General features: G+C 38.2%; 1 long non-coding RNA gene across 2 annotated transcripts; it reads right to left on the bottom strand.

The window, feature by feature from the left end:
* Positions 1-836: 836 nt before the first annotated feature.
* LOC129447388 (uncharacterized) lies at positions 837-4,324 on the bottom strand. Of its 2 annotated transcripts, none has more exons than XR_012368586.1 (6): positions 3,840-4,324; positions 2,952-3,042; positions 2,676-2,840; positions 1,834-1,977; positions 1,597-1,685; positions 837-1,507 (listed from the first exon to the last, which is right to left on the bottom strand). It is a non-coding gene; the product is annotated as an uncharacterized lncRNA (long non-coding RNA). The 2 variants fall into 2 exon arrangements; XR_012368587.1 differs by having other exon boundaries at positions 2,676-2,799.
* Positions 4,325-7,207: the final 2,883 nt, after the last annotated feature.

Below are 7,207 nucleotides of genomic sequence, written 5' to 3'. Positions count from 1 at the left end.
GCGTGTTTTTGCTGGATGAAAAACTGAACATGTGTGGATGGGATTTTTTTGGAGGAAAAACTCCGGTTATAAAAATACCAGTGTCCGTGTGGACTTAGCCTAAAAATTGCCGCTTTTTAGGTGTGAACAAAAAATTTGCTGTTTTAGGTGTGTCCTTTTAAATCCAAATGAGCTGCACCTCTCTGCACCAAATGGCAGTGCCGTGGTTGGATAGTGCAGATTAAGGGGCGGTATTATCCCCTTTTGACATAACAGGGAAAGCCAGATTTCAATGAACTATTTTTACACATTCTTACAGAGAATGTTTTTTCCAAAACTAAGTTACTGGGTTGATCTTTTACACATTTTCTAGGTTGATAGAAGCACTGGAGACCCAATTATAGCACGTTAACATGAAAAAAGTCAGATTTTCATGATTTGTCCCCTTTAATCAACACAGAAGTCATTTAAACTTACTATTATTTATCTTAATTAGAAATGAGTTGTTATAACTTTTAAAATATAGTTGAAGTACACTCTCAAAACAAATGTGTCAAAAACAACACAACATGTGTTATTTTTTACACATGTTCCGAGTGTGCGCAGGGACAACACATGTTGAGTTAAATTTAACACAGAATATGTGTTATAAAATGCAACACAAAAATGTGTTTCTTAAGTAAACACATTAATGTGTAACTTTCTATTAATCTAACACAACTGTGTGTTACCGAGTAATTTTTTAGTTTTAATATTAAAGAAAAAAAAAAAAAACATATGATTTGTAAACTTTAAATTATGAAATCAAGCAGACAACTATTGAATATTGTTCACAAACTATTTATTTGTAAAATAACAAATATTTGACAATTAATGCTTGCATGAAAATATGCTAGTACTTTATGTTGCTAGATGTATGCTAATTTAAATAAATGTAAGTGCAAGTATAATAACTTCAAACATACATTACATTGATACGTTTTAAAACACTATTTATAAAATAATTCATTGAATTTAAAAGCAACTGTGTTAAACATGTTGAATAGAACAATGTCTGAAATCGTTTCCAACATGCAAATTATCAAAAAATTTTAACTTGTCCTGAAATATTAACATGTTATCTTAAATTTAGAAAAATACTTAAAATGAACTTGACAAGTGTATTCAAAGAAATTTCCGTCACAAAACATTTAGGGGCGGTTTCCCGGACAGTGGATTAGCTTAATCCAGGACTAGGCCTTAGTTTAATTAGGAAATATAACTGGTTTCAACAAAAAACATTACTGGTGTGCATTTTGAGGCAAAACAAAGGACACTGATATATTTTAAGATATGTCAGTGCAAGTGGTTTTCAGTACCGCACAGGTCAGATTGTCAACATCAGGTGGAAAGGCAAAAGAATCGTTCATTGCAACAGTTACGTAGTGGCCTCCATGTCCTGAAGAACCGTTGGAAACCAACTGTGGCTGAGCTGATTTCAGACACCCTTTGATCATTTAGTAAGCAAAGACGTCACACTGCTACCAGCCTACACAAATGAAACAATGAACATCATTAGAAAATGTTGTTGCATGAAAATTACTTATTTTATATAAAGTTTAGAGTCACAAAGCCTACCGGCATCAAGTCCCACAGGACTGACACAGCAGAATTCACACAGCAGAAGATGAACGAGTATCCTTAACATTGTATAACACAGCTCTCATCTGGGTGTAGTAAACATGCAGGTCACATGCAAAATATAAATGAGAAAAAATTATTTAAAAAGGATTACTTTTATATCGTATTTTGAATGTTACATTTTAAACGTAATTTTCCAAATTAAACATTTGGAACAGAGATAGGAAATCATACCATTATGTTGACTGTCAGCTTTCTTCAATAAATGTCTGATGTCCATTTTCTTCTCTAAAGATGCTTTTTCCCTGAGTTTCTCAATAATTGTCACATTCCCATTTCTTCTTTCCCATCGGTAAGTCTGGAAAACTGGATGTCCCCCTTCAGTGAATTTAAAAAGAAATATTAATATTGGAATTATGAAACACTTTGTGTAAAGTTATCTCCATTTAAATGCGGAGTGCACAATGGCTGTTTCTCAATTCCAAGAACGCAAAGAACGGACTTGCGTCCTCGTGGAGATCGGTCTTGCCAGGCGACCTGGGAAGAACGAACTCGGAAGTTTTGCCGCAATGACTTCTGGGGCGTAAAGCGATTTCAGCAAGGCTGCATTCGGTGCATCCTCGATATCAAGAACACATCCGGGTATTTTCATGCGTCCTCTGTCCTTGCGTTCTTGAGAATTGGAATGAACTTCCACCGTTAATGATGACGTAGAGCGAGGACACGAGGACGCAAGATCGCTGAAGAACGCATATTGAGAAACAGCCAATGTTTGAAAAACGCTTTGGAAAAGGAGACGGGCCGACTACCAAAACACATTTATAGCCAATCAGCAGTAAGGAGCGTGTCTACTAACCGACATCCTTGCCGGGTTGCTTATGTGTGGGGCGGGTCTTTTAAAAGAAGGTCCGGATTCTATTGGGGTAGGGGCGTGTTTGTTTAAGTGATTTCAAATATCAACATTGGCTTTCAAACATTGTGCACTCCGCCTTTAAGTATATTACAAACACTGGCATGTCCAGAAATTGGGGATATTCCTTAAAGATTTCACCAATAATTGGTGATTTTGTCATTACCTGTATCCATCTTCTTTGATGACTGAAGGTTTGGTCAATGGAATTCTTAATTGATGATGTCCTCCCACTTCAACTCTGTTGAAGCTACCGTCTGATGTTCTGTAATCTCATTTTTATAAATCCACTGTGTGATGGCCCATCAAAAAAAAAAAAAAAAAAATGCTCCTATCATGATCAATGCAAAAATAGCACTTAGTTAGAGTCAAGTACAGTTTATACACATTGTCAAGTAAGTAATTTCATACACATAAATGAAGTATGTAAAAGCATCCTTACGGTACATGTCCCTCTTTTTGACCAAATGAGACCATAATCCAAAAACACAATCTCCTTTGAGAGTGCCAGCTTTTCTTTTTCAGATGGATAGCTGAAAAAGATTACAAACAAACATTGACACAAGAATTGTGATTTACATCTAGTTAAGTATTACTGGGCAGTATTTATAACTCAATAGTGCAAAAACACTTTACAGCTAGTAGCACAAAACTACACTAATCTTATTCACGTAGCACTTTAGCCTTACTGCAGTGAAAGGTTCTTGAAGTTCGACTCTTAACATTAGACCACTACTCTCCCAGTAATTAATTGCGTCTTGTCTAACTTTATATTGAACGCGAGCGGCGCGACACGAAAATAAAAAACAGTATTATAAAATGTGGCTGTGCATCATCCAGAATGTACAGCATCACCGATTAATAATGAGTCTTTTCTCTCGTCATGCCGCTCACAGGTGTACAGTACGTTAGGTACAGTGATGTGCATACTGTTCCACCATGTGCTTAACCAAACGCGACGAGGCGTTGCGATAATCGAAAGGCATAATTTATAATGACCCGTCCTATAACGTAAGGACATAAACTGAAAAAAAAAAACCCGTTACCGCGTGTCACGTCTATTTAGGACACGGTGTTAACGATTTACTTTACAGTGCTGCAAGCAAGTGTCACACATATTACTAACACGTAGTCCAATGTGTCTTTCATTAAACAACAATGACTGTTAACATGAATCTCCAAACGTAACTTTGCAAAACGAGCGAGCATTTAACGTTACCATAATAAAGTTTAAATTAACAGTCTCCTGCACAATTAATACGAAAGTTTCTTACACTATATGAAAAATAGATATCATATTATAACTGTAATTTTTAATTTAATTTCTTACCTGATGCAGACAGGAACATTCGTCACGTCCTCTTGACTGGAAAGGCGGTTGGAAAAGAAAGTCACTGCGCAGGCGCAACACAATAAGCGTTGTGTGTTTGTTTTTTTCAATAAAACAAATTCAAAACAGACTGCCAGCCAAGGCTCAATAATAATGACCATGATTTTCATAATAATTAAATAAAAATAACACACGCAAAAAATACAATTAAAAATACAATAATGCGTAGTTGTCTGTCCATGTGAAACGTCATCAGCAGATTCGTGTGAACTTATGACAGCCACCAATGGAAGAGAACGCCTGCATAATGTTTGAAATATTACTCTTATTGTGTCACAAAGTGTATGTTCAAAAGCTTTTTAGGCGAGAATGTATGAATAAAAAGTTCAAATTTGCGGTCGGTTTATAAAGAGAGCGTTTATTAAAAAATCTGCCCCGACTTTTTCGGATTTCTGATCCAGACAACCAACGGGTACTTAGCGCTCATGTACCCCGCCGGTCCGTGTACGTTTTGATAGTTTGTTTTTTCGTTTAAACCAAAAAACGAAATAACGAGAAACCACATGTTTTTCGTTTGTTGTTTCAAACAAAAAAAACAAGAACCGGTAAAAGAGAGCCGTTCTTCCGTTTTTTGTTTCTGAATCCAAAAACGAAAAACGACTAAACCAAATTCAAATAACAGTCCGATTTTGGTTATTGGAAATTCCTTTTTTCATTTCTCCGTTTGAAGATCTACATTAAAAGAAAGACAGGTTGGTCACGTGACCCGGAAGTTATATTAAATACAGCCTATCAAAATAATAGCCAAGGTTTCAATCAGAACGGTCACAACGCAGCACCGACGCCACACCAGAGCAACGCTAGAAGAAAAAAAATCAATAAATAAATAGGCCTATATAAACCTGGACCGAAAGAAACATGTCAGCAACAGTTTATTACAGTGATTTAATATCGTGCCCATCCACGCACACATCGTCACGTTTGGTGAGCGCGTTGTTTGGTTCAATACAGTACTAAGAACTTATTGTGTGTGCGGAGTTGTTGCTGTTGGCGCTATATTGTGTAGTTAGATTGGTATTCAATGTTGTTTCCACCGCATGGACCAAACTGTTACCCCTCTCCACCAGCAGGTGGCAGCATTCAAACGACTGACTGTATTGTGCCTTTGGCAACTGTTTTAAATCAAGATTACTGATACAGATGTATTAATTGATGTTCATTTCATTTTTTTATATCATTTGCAACCCAGTTATCACCACCGTCCGCATGCCCTTCTGTTTTAACCTGATTCACTGCTATCATCTCCATGCTGGTATGTTGAAATCAGAAATGTCCCAATGTAGGCCACCCAGTCAAAACAATGATCCACCAGTGCGCCACACACTGTGCGAATCCCCCTTCTCCACACACACCCCAGTGTGCACAACACACAACACTCCCATTGTGTCACGCAAGTGAAGATGGGCCATGGAGGTCTTGAACATTTATTCAGCGTAGTGGCGCAGACATGCTTTCGGGGACATTGCATGTGCAATGTATGGTTGCAGAACATTTACCGTGAAGTCCTAAGGCTTATAATTCTGTTTAGTATAATTGCTTCTATATACAGTTCATGGAGATCTCTGCTAATGAGTTTATGATTTGAATCATGTGTGTTAAATAAGGGAGACATACAAAATGTGCAGAGCAGTGGGATCCAGGAATAACATTGAGAACCACTGGTCTACAGGACCAGAGAAGACAGCAAACCATGCAGAAGAGGTTGGCGATGATACATCCCCGTTTTCAATTTCACATCATTGTCTATACAAACCCCCCCCCCCATATTCTCACCCCTCCTACTCTACTCAGGGAAATTAAAACTGCTCAGAAGATCATTGGTACCCATCTCCCGAGCATCAGTGATGTTGTGGGGTGCGGTGCCTTACAAAAATCAACCATATGTTTATTTTTTTTTGGTGTATTGATTACTATAATCAAAACCATGAGTTTACTACACTAACTATGATTTAACTGTTTTTTTACTACTTTTTTCACTACTGTTTTACTTCTAGTAAAACCATGGTTAATTTTACGCAGACCCCAAAGGATACTAAAGGACAGTACCTGCCCAGCCACAACCTGTTCACCCTGCTGCCTTCTGGAAACAATAGAAGTTTCTGCTGCCAGACTGTAGAGCAGCTCCCCCCCCCCAAGTTATCATACTGGTAAACTCTAGTTCATCCTTAGCACTCCTCAACTGATTATAATTTATTTCTGTTTATTATAATTGGTTCTATATTAATGTATATTGTCTGCTATAGAAAAAGCAAGTTACAAACTCAATTAATACTTTATATTATATAACCTGTTACATTGTGACAAAATACATCTACCCTCCTACTTTAAAGAAGAATAAAGTGAATGTTTTGGAAATGCCAAGTCAAAAGTTCTGACCTTAAAATTATTGAAATGTTGGGGAAGGATGAGGAAGCAAGCAGCTCATGTGAGGAAACCGACCAATATTGGTGCTAAAGCTGTTCTGTACAGAGCAATGGGCAAATATTCATCCAAGCCAATAAGCAGGATTGCTCAAAAGTTACTGGAAACGTTTTGTTGCAATTATTGCTGCTTTACTCAGCATGGACAGCTTGTTTTTAGTAATGCAATTATGTTTTTGGACTTTCTTTTTAGGACCTTGTAAAATGTTCTAACTTTGGGGCTTGGCTGTGGATGTTCTGCGGCCATGGATTGCACATGCGGTGTCTTTGGGGGCATGTCTGTGCTATATATGTTGAGTGGATGTTTGGAACTTGTGTGGATTGTCTGCGCTTGCGTGACACAATGGGAGTGTTGTATGTTATACACACCGGAATGTGCACAGAAAAGAAAGATCCACACAGTACACAGCACACTGGTAAATCACCGCTCCGACCAAATGGCCTACATTAGGACACCTCTGATGTTAGCTGGAGACCACCAGCTAAACCAGCAACATACCAGCATGGGAATTATGCTGGCCTATGCAGTTTTTTTTCAGCAGGGAGATGATAGTGTTGGAGTCGGGTTGAGGCAGAGGGGCGTGCGGACGATGATGATGGCTAGGTTGCAAATGATATAGAGAAATGAAATGAACATCAATAAATACATCTGTATCAGTGGACTTGATTTGGGACAGTTGCCAGGGGCACAGTGCAGTCGGTCGTTTGGATGCTGCCACCTGCTGGTGGAGGGGGGTGGCAGTTTGGTCCATGCGGTGGAAACAACATTGAATATTGATTTGATTGCATAGTATAGCGCTAGCAGTGACAGCTCTGCACACACAGTGGGTTCTTGGTGCTGTGTTGAACCGGGCGGTGCGCTCATTGAACGTGGCGATGTGTGCGTGG

Source organism: Misgurnus anguillicaudatus, chromosome 3 (genome assembly GCF_027580225.2).
Source record: "Misgurnus anguillicaudatus chromosome 3, ASM2758022v2, whole genome shotgun sequence".
NCBI lineage: Eukaryota > Metazoa > Chordata > Actinopteri > Cypriniformes > Cobitidae > Misgurnus > Misgurnus anguillicaudatus.
This window is presented reverse-complemented; position numbering and strand designations above follow the sequence as displayed.